General features: G+C 31.4%; 1 long non-coding RNA gene across 3 annotated transcripts in view; it reads left to right on the plus strand.

The window, feature by feature from the left end:
* The first annotated feature begins 533 nt into the window (after positions 1–533).
* Positions 534–14,271, plus strand: part of LOC127739421 (uncharacterized) — a 143,580-nt gene continuing 129,842 nt past the window's right edge. The window contains exon 1 of one of the 3 annotated variants that reach the window (XR_008000437.1): positions 534–612. This is a non-coding gene — a long non-coding RNA (uncharacterized LOC127739421). Of the gene's footprint in view, positions 613–8,446; positions 8,526–9,543; positions 9,723–14,271 lie in introns of those variants that run through there. The other 2 variants (XR_008000438.1, XR_008000436.1) reach the window with 2 other exon arrangements.

The raw sequence follows: 14,271 nt of genomic DNA on the forward strand, positions 1-14,271 counted from the left end.
CAAGGTCCTACAAGGATCTACAAGGTTTCCAAAGTGTACAACTAGTCAAATAAAGATATCAAAATAATATTTTATATCTTATAGTTGTATATGTCACCATTTAATTCATTAAATCATAAGTTTGATCGCCTCTAAAACTTTAAATAATTTGATATAAACATTGGCATCAAATTATAACCAATTCCGGATTTGTACGACATGTCATTTCCGACTTTGGACCCGTTTCTTAGATAGGTCGAAAACACAAGACGCTAGTTTTTGTCAACAAAGGTGCCATCGATCTAATGAACTGAAATAAAAAAAATATTTAAGATCGAAATATATTTTAGATACAATTATTTAATGTACAAGTATACTAGTGACTCTAAAAAATATTAGGCATGTATATGTTCAAACATATTAAAGGGGAAATATTGATAAATATGTAAGTAGGTCGAAAACACAATACACCTTATCGCTAATCCCGCTTGACCCGAGCATCTGTCCCGCTCGAACTTTTGACGTCATACAACAATCACTTTTCCATTGTAGCGTCAGCCATTTTCTATTATGACGTCAAAATTTTACGGGAACTTGTGTGATGTCCAGTAATGGCGGACAAATAGCGATAAGGTGTATACACGAGGATATATACAAATATTAATTTTCGCGAACCATTTAGGTCACGGAAATTCCATTTTTTGCCATCAGTAAGGAGAGTTGTACAAATAATGTGAATACACAGAACCCCGATCCAATTCATCTTTTGCTAAAGATATTTATCATTTTCTGTTTTATATCTCCTAACATCATTCCATTTTTCTCTAATTTCGATTAAAATATGCCAAAACCTGCAGTAAAAATAGATGTATGCCCCAAATAAACATTCCCCGATTGGTTGAACTACCATGGCGTCGATGTAAAGCAATGCAAGCCTCGATGTAAAGCAACGCAAGCCTCGATGTAAAGCACACGCTTCCCAAGAGTAAGGAGAGTTGTACAAATAATGTGAATTCACAGACCCCCGATCCAATTTATCTTTTGCTAAAAGTGTTCATCATTTTCTGTTTTGTATCTACCAACAACATTCCATTTTTCTATAATCCCGATTTAAACATGTCGAAACCTGCAGTAAAAATAGATGTATGCCCCAAGTAAACATTCCCCGATTGGTTGAAAAGCTGTGGCCTCGATCTAAAGCAACGCAAGCACACGCAAAAATTTCCGTTGATATGTTGAACTTCGACCCCGGGATTCAGCATATCCAGAAATCAACGCTACTTTGCTTATTTGAATATTATACTAAAAAAATCGGATACGGGTCACGGAAATTATAAAAAAAAAAGGAAAATTAACAATAGGGAATGAAAAATCGTCTCTTTTGTCGTAAATTTTAGTATGGAGTTTCCCTTTAGAATTGAAATGTCTAAATCTAGAAAAGGACAACAATATGAAATAAAGTACAATTTACCATATATAAAATGTCTACCTCTTCTTAAAATCAAATAACAGGTTTTAGCACACACACGTATCATATTTACATCTGAGAATAAAAACACTAACTTTTGGTTGTCATCTAAAGTATTAAAATTTTCATTAAAAGTTTCAGCAACATAATATAAATGGTTTCTAAAATCGTCATAAAGAAGACATCTTAATAAAACATGCGCTTCATCTTCAATAAAACCATCACATATATGGCACACTCTGTTTTCTAAAACAATATTTTCGTATCTCCAAGTTTCAATCCTCAGTGGAGCAACACCACATCTAAATTTGGCGAAAGCACTTCTGTGACTAAAAGGCAAAGCTATTTTACAGTATTCCTCTGATTCAAAAATTTCTTTAAACAATTTGTACGTTCGTAGCTTATTGCCACCTCTGCCCGGGTTCGCCTAAACACTGTTCAGGACATCCTGAGTGCACTCAGGACATACAAAGTGCACTCAGGACTCTTTAAAGTCATCGTATATGCACACTAGAAGAATGTATATATTCATTGCACGATGTTTATTGTAGTGGTAAATTTTGAAAACGAACTTAAATAGATATTTGTTATTTTTATAAAATAATGAGGGCACATGTCACTAATTACACAACTACTCAATCGTGAATAATCCAATCATCCAATCAACAAAATTGATTGGATTATCCTTATTGCTTATGAATATCATGTTGTTAGAACAGTGTTTTAATAAAAAAATTTAGACCAGTGTTTTTACTCCTGGTTTGCCCACTTTTAATTATACCAATTATCAATTAGTAAAGAAAACAAAAAAGACAAAAGGTTTAATGAACATACAATTGTATAGTCTGTTCCAACTTAGGAATATAGTTTATTAGTGTTTTCTATATATTCAGGTATTTTTTATTTTGTACTTCCATTTTCATTCGTATAGAAAAATAACAATTAAATTAACAAATTTTTTCTCAATAATTTAATATCAATTCAATGGATTCATTTAACTTACATGTACAACTATTGACAAAACAATGACATTCAGTAATAAAAGTGTCTTAATAATTCATTAGTTTCTGAATGATTTTCATGATATAAATACACCAATATATATAATATATATGAATCAAGTTTATAAATGCATTGCATATTAAGGTAATAATAAAGCACATGTCAAAATAAGTAGTATGGGGCACTATATGTATAATGATCGGAAATACAATATTTTATATATATGTATCAAAAGTCACAAAACATTAAATTTACAAAGTCACAAATTACAATATTTCACTAAGTTGTTCAGTTTAAATTGAGAAGGTGGGATGTTGCGTCAGAGTAGTTGACGAGTCCTTGTTGGTATCTGTCTTTCAGTAGTTGGAGTCTATCACTCTGTATCTTCGTCTTTTTGGTGGGCGGGCTCCTCCTGCTGCATACTGGATAATATTACATTCTGTTAGTGCATGGGTCTTCTTCAGTAACTCAATGATCTCATAGATGTAAGGGTGGGCATGTTGGAGTCTCTTCTTGATTTTGTTGTGCCATCCTTCCAGGTGATGCGTGGTCCTTCTGTGTAGTAGTGGTTCCATAGAAAGTGGTATTCCTCAATCCAGAACTCTGTCACGTAATCAGTAAATGATGTTGTTACGGGTATGTTGTCAGCTTCATCTATGTATTCTAAAGTTGTTAGCCAAACATCCTCAACTAGGTGGGGTGGAAATTATAAGAGTAAATACTGTTCAAATGGTGTCATATACAAAGCTTGGCTACTGAACAGTTGCATTTTATATTCTATTTGTTAGAATTGATAGGATATTTTTTATATTAAATTTCAGAACAGTGTATTTATCAAAATTTAAAAAAAGAATAAGTTGAATAAATAAAAAGAAATTCAAATGACATTTATTCTAATCTTTTCTTAGTTTCATTATTTTACTTTAAAAAAAAATTCAGAATGTATCAATAATTAAAACTATTTGTTGACAAATGCTAAAATTTAATTCACATTTTTGTACACATTTTTAGAATGTTTTTTTTTGTCAAATTCAATATATTTTCCTGCTAAAAATTATATCAAATATAAAATATTTTTGCACATTTTCCTTGCTTTAATAGCAGAATATAATATCTTTCATAAAATTTTACAGGTAAAATAATAGGCAAAAAATATGACTATAATTCAGAAATAAACTATAATTGTTAAAACAACAATCCCCCCTATGTTTACATATGCATGTAATTAAAAGTGGGCAAACCAGGATGACACCGATATTTTAAAGTTGTTTCGGAATTGATTTATGCAAAAAATTTATAGAAAACTTTGATACTCTAGATATTGACAGTCAATTTATTAGTCTTATGAAATGTAAAGACATGCAATCCTCATTATCATACGCACTTTTCAATTTTTATCAGAGAAGAAAGAAATTTATTTGAATGTTAACATATATTTTTTCATAGTTATATTTTTAAAGTCTCTTTATTATGGTTACTATTGTTATTTTTTAGTACATATCTTTTATCTAGATCCATGTATTTAAGATTAATCACATTTAAATTATTTTTGTTGCCCTAGAAATATATTGGTTTTTTTATTTGTTTTTTAAAGTAATTTATCCGTCTTTTGGCAATTTTTTTTTTTTTTTCCTTTTAACCATTGCTAATGTTTTTAATTTGTAATCCTTTTATCAATATCATCTATCTAATATTAATTGAAACTTTTACTAGTAAATATTTTAAAAGCAGTTTACTTAATGTGATAAACCAGTAATTATTTTTGAATTTTATATGGATATATATTATTTATATAAATGTACAGTTGGCTGATATGTTTTAAAGTGTCTCATAAGTCTATTCAAAGGCTGGATATTTGATCTCTGTTTTTATTATGAATTGTTGTATATATATATTGTCTGATCAAATATGTGACACTATAATAAAATAATTATTTATTTATTTTTTTTTTATTTATTTTTATTTTATGTAATTAAATTTACTTTATGTGTAGTGAATTTTACGATAATGGAGAAAAAAATCAAAAGTCCCATTCAATATATTTTAGGACAGTTTATGTATAATGAGGACAGCTAAATTAATTTTGTTATGCAGTTCTTTTAAAGTAAAAGAAATAACAATTGATATTGTTTTATAGTCTGTCTATTACAAGTTCGTTTTTGTTTTTCTTTGTGAATTTTTTTCCCCCCTCTCCAACATCAACTAAATAAACGAATATCATGTTTTATTTAATATAATCATACAAAGGCAGACAAGTGTTTTATTTTGTTTTTTGTTTTGTTTTGCTAAGTCTAATATCTTGGCAGAGTACGTGATTTCCTTGATTTCTTGCTTTGGTTTTGGCTAATGGGCAAGTTTCTGTTTTTTTTTGTAATTCAAAATCTGTGCATGAGGACTTTGTCGTTGTAAGAACGCACTGAGTATCATTCAACAGTCTGCGAAATAGTCTTTCTCGCTGTTCTTGAGTATTGCAAACCTTGTTGTGAAATAACATGTTTTCTGTAAGACCAAAAAGTTCATAATTTCCCATGAGCTCGATGTGAAACCAAATCTTACTTCTTGAAATCGTTAAGAAAAAATACCCAAATATGATAAATGACGGGAGCTCAATGTACGCTAGCATTAATTTAGCCCGTTTGTGAAAGGGGGTCTTGATCGGGACCGAAAACCGACAGAAAAACGGAGACAAATTCATTTTTCAGAATTTGTTTTCACATTGAAATTCGTTCAGGCTTGTAATACTGGACAAGAACGATTTTAATGAGAAATAACATTTTACTATATGAGTTTGATATTTTGGAAATCGTATTTTGATAAGAAAGGCAACAAATACAGATAAGAATGGGCTTGCTACAAAACCAAATATTGCTGATGACAAATTCCTTCTTCAGATTATATTTCCCTATTCAAACTCGTTCGAGGAATTTATTACTGGACAAGAACGAGTATAAATGGGGAAATATTAATAAAGTTTGAAACTTTACACATATCGTACTTTTTTTTTTTACACTTAGGCTATCGCAATAAGGATAAAAGCTTAAAAAAAATATTTCACAATTTCACTCGTTAAAGAAATGTGTTACTGGACAAGAATGAGTTTTAATGGCGAAAATTATGTTTTTCAAATAAAATTTGCATATAAAAGCTGTCTATGAATAATATAAAACTATATTAGAAGTTTAAAGAAATTAAGTAAAACAATGAAAATGCCAAACGACAGTGTCTTGTAAATATGTGGATACACTTTCAATAGTCAAAACGTATTATTTATTTAAATGGATCTTAATAACAAAAAATTAGAACAAAACACACACATATTTAAATACATATATTTCGGTAATTTTTTTTTTTAATGTATTAGGCGCTCTATTGATGCATTATCCGTTTTTTTTTTACTATCAATGCTGAACCACACCTACGAAGTCTTATATTATAGGACTTTCCTCGTAGTTGAAACGGGGTTTTTATCCCAAAGGACGCCACATTTTGCAATGAATTAGATCTATATTTTTTTAACCTTTTCAAATGAAATTAGTTGAATGGAAAATTTCCCGACTATAGACAAGACAAGACATATATTTAGATTTCTTAAATTTTTCAACTGGCTTCAATTATTACAAACAAAACGATAAAACAATAAATCTTTATTATTTTATTTTTTCAAGGAAACCTTTTTTTGTTTGTTTGCCAAGCTTACTTGTATGTGTTTATTACCATCACTAGTCACTAAGTAATAAAGATCAAAGGACCTAATCAACATGGTAATTAGTAAATATAATCATCGGTCATGCATGACATATCCCAGGAAAACGGCGCGTGCCGATAAAAACTTCAATAACTTCTTAAATATTGAATTGATTTTATTTAGACAAAAATTATAAGATCAAAAATTAAATTATCTATCAAATGTATACCCTCAACGCTCACTAAAACATCTATTACATGTCCTGAGTGCACTTTTTATGTCCTGAATGCACTCAGGAGGTCCTGAGCGGTTTTTAGACGTACCGCCTCTGCCCGATATAGATTTATCAGAATGTTAAACAGCATGCCAATTATTGACATGCTTATCGTGTAATTTTGACATTAAAAGTTTTACAACATAATTAGTGTCCATATTTTCAGGACACAGACAAGACAAGACAAGACAAATACTTTATTAAAGTCTCACCTTATGTATACATACATATAAAACATATACATATATAAACAACAGCGTATACATAAGCCACTCTAAAAAGTGTTACGAGAGACTGATTAAAACACATATACATAAAAGAAATGTATATACAAGCATTAAACCTATGTGTTACATCGACATATATAAAAGGTTAATTTCAGCTTATACATAAAAACACTCAAAAAAAAGTAAAGAGAAACTGATTAAAACATATTGACATAAAACATGTAAAAGTAATGTATATACAATCATTAAACATATAAAACACTTTTTCTTTTTAATAATATATCATGGCAGATTTTGGCAGTGTAAAATTGCATATCATCATTATTAAACATAAATATAAGTTTTTCATCATCAAGCATATTTATAAAACTATCGACAAAGTGACTAGCACGATTAAAAAAGCTATCACGTAAATCTGCATATATTGGACATTGCAATAAAACATGTTTTTCATTTTTAATATCATTACAATTAAAACACAACCTTTTTTCTAAACATATATTCTCGTATCTTCCTGTTTCTATTCTAATAGGTGCAACGCCACACCGAAATTTAGACATAGCACTCCTGTATTTACCAGGCATATTTTTAATCAAATAATTCTCATCACCATATAAACATTTGAATTCTCTGTAAGTTCGTAATTTACTTGTATCATTAGACATTAATTTTCTTAACCAATCCTGCTTAAAATTTTCAAAAAATACATTTTCGATACCTTTTATATCATTACTATATATATCGTCTCGTATTGTGTTTTCGACAGTCTTACGTTTTCGACCTAATTCTACTTTCACTTCCCGTATGCTGCGCATGCCTGTGTGGCGTCACATTTGGCTGCTATATTTAGTAACAATAGCAAATAATACCACGTGTGGTGAAGATGTTTCAAGTAAAGTTATTATAATTAAGTATTTACGTTATTTTATTTGATATCACATTTTTGTACCTTTTCGCTAATACTATTTTTACCTTCCACAAGAATCTATAAAAAATAAACAAATATTCTAGAAATATAGCCGAGGACTTTTAGCATGTGAAGTTAACATCAAGGTCATTACGTCACATGACTGTCATGTGGTTAGGTGATATACTTAAAAGTTATTTTTAATACGGAAATGTGGATGATCCTTATAGCTTTTTGCTGAAAAAAATAAAATATCAATTAATTTTAATTCACGGAAACAGCAGTCTGTCAGGGGAGATTACAGACAATACTCACCAACCTCACTTCACAATGCCTTCACTAAAGTATATTGAACAGAAACATGACTGTATACAAGGTCCTACAAGGATCTACAAGTTTCCAAAGTGTACAACTAGTCAAATAAAGATATCAAAATAATATTTTATATCTTATAGTTGTATATGTCACCATTTAATTCATTAAATCATAAGTTTGATCGCCTCTAAAACTTTAAATAATTTGATATAAATATTGGCATCAAATTATAACCAATTCCGGATTTGTACGACATGTCATTTCCGACTTTGGACCCGTTTCTTAGATAGGTCGAAAACACAAGACGCTAGTTTTTGTCAACAAAGGTGCCATCGATCTAATGAACTGAAATAAAAAAAATATTTAAGATCGAAATATATTTTAGATACAATTATTTAATGTACAAGTATACTAGTGACTCTAAAAAATATTAGGCATGTATATGTTCAAACATATTAAAGGGGAAATATTGATAAATATGTAAGTAGGTCGAAAACACAATACACCTTATCGCTAATCCCGCTTGACCCGAGCATCTGTCCCGCTCGAACTTTTGACGTCATACAACAATCACTTTTCCATTGTAGCGTCAGCCATTTTCTATTATGACGTCAAAATTTTACGGGAACTTGTGTGATGTCCAGTAATGGCGGACAAATAGCGATAAGGTGTATACACGAGGATATATAAAAATATTAATTTTCGCGAACCATTTAGGTCACGAAAATTCCATTTTTTGCCATCAGTAAGGAGAGTTGTACAAATAATGTGAATACACAGAACCCCGATCCAATTCATCTTTTGCTAAAGATATTTATCATTTTCTGTTTTATATCTCCTAACATCATTCCATTTTTCTCTAATTTCGATTAAAATATGCCAAAACCTGCAGTAAAAATAGATGTATGCCCCAAATAAACATTCCCCGATTGGTTGAACTACTATGGCGTCGATGTAAAGCAATGCAAGCCTCGATGTAAAGCAACGCAAGCCTTGATGTAAAGCACACGCTTCCCAAGAGTAAGGAGAGTTGTACAAATAATGTGAATTCACAGACCCCCGATCCAATTTATCTTTTGCTAAAAGTGTTCATCATTTTCTGTTTTGTATCTACCAACAACATTCCATTTTTCTATAATCCCGATTTAAACATGTCGAAACCTGCAGTAAAAATAGATGTATGCCCCAAGTAAACATTGCCCGATTGGTTGAAAAGCTGTGGCCTCGATCTAAAGCAACGCAAGCTCACGCAAAAATTTCCGTTGATATGTTGAACTTCGACCCCGGGATTCAGCCGAGGTAACCTTCAGCCGATTCACATAGAGATTTTCTTGCGCTCAAATGTAATTCTAAGTGAAGTATACTGGTAAAGTAAAATTATATTCTTTTACAGAAATATTTACACATTTTATCATTAATGTATTGTCATGCTTCTGTATATTTACGCTGAGCTTTAGTTAAATATAATTCTATACACATTTTGTTACGTCAAGCATTAAAAGTAAGAATATATTTCGCGCTTAAACAAGAAAATAATCTGTGTCACAAAATAAGTTTATCAGCATATTTCTGAAATTTTCCAACAGAAAATAGCGTTAATTATAGAGAAATTTTGGTGAATATTACTTATTAATGTTAAGGTTCTCCAGAGGTGGTTCTCTACACCTTCTTGGCGGTCAGTTTAATCCCATTTATCAATACACCTTATCGCTATTCCCGCTTGACCCGAGAATCTGTCCCGCTTGAACTTTTGACGTCATACAACAATCACTTTTCCATTGTGGCGTCAGATATTTTCTATTATGACGTCAAAATTTTACGGGAACTTTTGTGATGTCCAGTAATGGCGGACAAATAGCGATAAGGTGTATTATCCCCGATGGCGATGACACCCAGTCGATTTGTGTCATGAGCGAAAATCTTATCTATTTGATGAAATAACTTCTTCATTAACTGTACATGCATTTTTTTTGTATTTTTTGATAACCGTGCACATTCCCATTGCATGTCCGCAAGATAAATGGGTTATACATTTGTGAATTGTGTAAGTACAGTAATATTGTGTTATGAATAATGGCGGAGGATAAAAATTTGTGACGGTCAGTGCGTGATCACGTGACATTATTATTTGTAAACAAACGGGCTCCCCATGTAACACGTGTCGGAACTATCCATACAAGGTGCAAGCAATCTTATATTTCACTATTTGATGATATTTCTGTGTCAGTTTGTAGGTTTTGCAGATCAAATGTCATAGTGTAGTTTCATAGACAAAAAAGTACCATGATTGTTCCTGTTCAGTAGTTGTGAATTTTTTTTTTATAGAATTAGAAGGTATGTCTACATTAGTCATTATTTAATGAATATAAAAATGACTCAATTCTCTGTGTAATTTTTCCCCAATTTTTGAAACATGCATAATTTAAAGAGCATTTGCTTCCCTTGAACCCTCCCCCCCCCCCCCCCCCCCCTTACAAATTGCCCAAAACTCATACTCATAGTCCGAGATTACTCTGATGTCCAACATCTGTTTTTGCGATTCCGGCATTTTAACTCTTTATTTTCAAATTGAACACACTCGGCCATTCAGCTTATTTACATCATAAATGAACGAGGTGTTAGATTATGTTTTCCTATTGAATAAGGGTCATTTTCATAAATCAGCTCTCATAATGCATTGTAATATAATGCATTGTAAATTACTTTTTCTGTTGGTCATGTCACAATCTTTTAAAGTTAAAATTAAAAATGCCAGTATTGATGTGTCAACTGTCCAAATATGAGAAAATAGCGGGTGGCAGGCTGATTAAACTTAACTTAAATGAAGAGAAAAATGAACTAATTGAGGCTCGATAAGGGTCATTTGCATAAATCAGTTCCCATAATGTTGGTCATGTGACATTCTTATAAAGTGAAAGTTAAAATGAGGGTGGTAATGGGGGTACCTTCATGAGGAATAACGGTAATAAATCTTGCCAAATGACGTTAACGGTAATTTTTGGTGCATGACGATAAAATGAAGACTTTCTTCAAGATGATAAAAAAATTGACAGATTTTGATGAATCACGTTAATTTTTTCCCAAAAATAACGGTAACGATAATTATTTGAGACCTCTGACGATATGTTGACGAATCACGGTAAAATGTTAACATATTTGACGCTAATGGTAACCGTATTGACCGTTTGACGCCTGACGGTAAAGGGCATTCATACCGTCTAAAATGCCAGTATTGTTGGGTCAATGTGAAAACTGTCCAAATATGAGAAGATAACAGGTGGCAGGTTGATCAAACTTACTTAAATGAAGAGAAAAATGAATAAATTGAGGCTTGATTTATATGGATCCAGTCGCCTCCAGAAGCAACGAAGCAGCACATCCACTTTGGATGGGCAAATATCTATCTGGACAAAATTTTTCATCCTTAGCCCCCCCCCCCCCCCCATAAAAATGGAAAGGAAGCTCCCTTATAGTGTTTCCTTCAGAGGGTGTTGGCCCATTAACTCTAAAAATGCTTTGGTCACTAACTCTTCAACGCTTTCACCAATTTGCATGAAACTGTTGTGAATTGATTATTTTTTAAATTTTAGGTTTCCCGTTTCAGAGTTATATGGGATTGTATTCATGTATTGATGTGAGCTCCCTTTAGATTGTTTTGGAATTTTAGAATTTACATTATCCAGTTACAATGTAAGGGGTTTTATTCATTCAAAAAGGGGGATTTCCATGTTTTCGGACATTAAATTGAAAATGCTTTAAGCAGTTGTCATTTGTCATGAAACTTTGGTTAATTGTTTATATATATCTATTGATGCAAGCTCCCTTTCAATTTAATAAATTGTGGAATTTTATTCATAAAAAAGGATAGCTTTCCCAGTTTGCAGATCAAATTCAAAAGTTTGTACATGCACTTCTCTGGCATGTTTCAGTAAATGTGTAAATTATAACAGACATAACTAACTTTGACAATGACCACATATTTTTAAGTTCAATGTACATGAAATATACAAGGTAATGCATGTAGACTCAAAACTGCTGCAAGGTCATACAGGGTTGTCAATGAAAAAAAAAAAATTTGTTTGCCAACTTGGTGTTTCCTTCAGAAGGTTTTGGTGTGGTATGACACCCTGTCATTTTTATACGCCCGTTTACGGGACGTACTAAGGTATATTGTTGTCCGTCTGTCTGTCCGTCGTCAACATGTCGGACATTAACTCAAAACCGCTTTAACCAATTTGCATAAAACTTTGGTGAATTGTTTATATCTATTGAAATGAGCTCCCTTTCGTTTTTTATAAATTGTAGATTTTACGTTTCTGAGTTATGGGGTTTTATTCATTAAAAAAAGGGGGATTTTCCAGTTTTCTGACAATAAAAGCTTTCACCAACTTGCAAGAAATTGTGGTGAATTGTTTATATCTATTGACATGAGTTCCCTTTCGATTTTTATATATCTTAGATTTTACATTTCTGAGTCACAGGGTTTTATTCAGTTTCGGACAAAAATCAAAAATGCTTTGGTGAATTGTTTATATCTATATTGATGTAAGCTCCGTTTAGAATTTTATAAATTTTACATTTTACATTTCTGAGTGATGGGGTTTTATTCATTAAAAAAGGGGTGATTTTCCAGTTTTCGGACAATAGCTCAAAAATGCTGTCAGCAATTCTCATGAAACTTAAGTGAATTGTTTATATCTTTTGATGCAAGCTCCCTTTACATTTTTATAAATTTCTAATATGACTGGGAATTAATTGAACTTTATTTGTTTATAGTCTGACGACAGATTTACTAAGTATTGCGCAACAGCACAGTGTATTGCACAACAGCAAGAAATCTTTAATTTCATCACGTTCTAATGAAGTAACAAGCTTATTTTGCCGAAAGAATGATTTGATCTAAGCTTGAGTAACAAGTACCAGAAGTGATAAAAAAATTGTCTTTATGAAAATAACATGCAACCAACTTTAAAGTCAATGCTTTAACCTCCTAAAGAAAATAAATCGTTTATGTCTTTGAATTTCTTTACTTTCAAATGAAAAATTGCTGTTTCATCGACTTGGTAAATGTTGAATATTGCCGATGACAAAAGCGACTGAATTTGAGTATCGTATACAACAGGGTGGCTAGATTTCGCTTTTGAAGGTCGGTCAAAGCGAAGTGGCGACCGGGATAGCGACTTTGTCGCCCCAGTAGCATGGTAACGTGAGCCCTGCACAATGCTTATTACTTTAAAACACAGTCCTGTAATATTTTTTATTCTACTTTGAATATTGCCTGCTTATTTCAGCAACTATTCTTACAAAACAATCCTCTATTCATCCTAGGTGTTGCACTCAGTATTGTTGATTATATTGATATGTATATGTAGTAAAGTGAATGCAACCCCCTTTTTGAAGGTAAGTAACAGTTAACAAACTCTTACTTATCAGTAGTTTAGAATGGTTTAAAAAAAGATCTAATAGATGTTACATGCATTATGATTTCCTCTCAAAAAGTTTGCATGTGTTTTAAAGTGGTTATTTAGCAATGTAATTTTTTCCCTCAGTATTAACATTAATTTGGAAGTAAGTTAAAGGATTTCAGTTAATCAAAATTATTTCACGCCTAATTTATATAAACAAATTCCACGTCGATATATAACATGTACAAAAATCAAACATCAACCCACGCCAAACTGGATGTAATTGTAAGACATCTAGAGTCTCGAACAAAAGACAAAATAAGTAAAAAATATAGCGAATTTTTGAGAATTATTATTGCATGTATATTTGCAATATTTAAAATGCATAGTTTAAAATCTTTTGAGTTTTAGGTTCCACCTACCATTTTAGAAAACTGGGATTTCATTGCAGCTAGTCTATTAGATAACATTTTATAGTTTTGAATGTTTCTTCATCAGTTAACTAAAATTAGGTGGAGGTATGTTCTTATTTCTGACAGAGTGGTACTCAACCTATATCAATTTGTGCATGAAGCGATTGATAGTTGCTAGATACTGAATGATTTTACCACAAATTTGTTAAAGTTTTAACCGGTGTATATACTTAAAATATGTTAATAAAGTTCATGTCTTTTTCAGGACTTCTGATCCAACCATGTAGTATGGCATGTGTGTGAGATATGGTTTTGGGCAGTAGGATGTTCATGAAGGACCTGTAGTACAAAGTATATCACTGGATTGAGCTCATTGTCTAAGTGTATTATTAAAGTGCTTTGCTTTGAGCTCAGTTCATTGTTATGCAATTCATTCTTTGTGAAATAAAGATTTGACAGACAACTCTCATGTACAAGGAATTGTCAAAGTAGAATCCATTCTATGTACAATGTAAGTAATAGGGAGATAAAAGCATTTTATTTAGATTTGAACCAAACATTTTTTGTCCATTAGCCAAACTAAAAAAAAAAAGTAC

The sequence above is a fragment of the Mytilus californianus genome, unplaced genomic scaffold (assembly GCF_021869535.1).
Source record: "Mytilus californianus isolate M0D057914Y unplaced genomic scaffold, xbMytCali1.0.p SCAF_4, whole genome shotgun sequence".
Taxonomy (NCBI): Eukaryota; Metazoa; Mollusca; class Bivalvia; order Mytilida; family Mytilidae; genus Mytilus; species Mytilus californianus.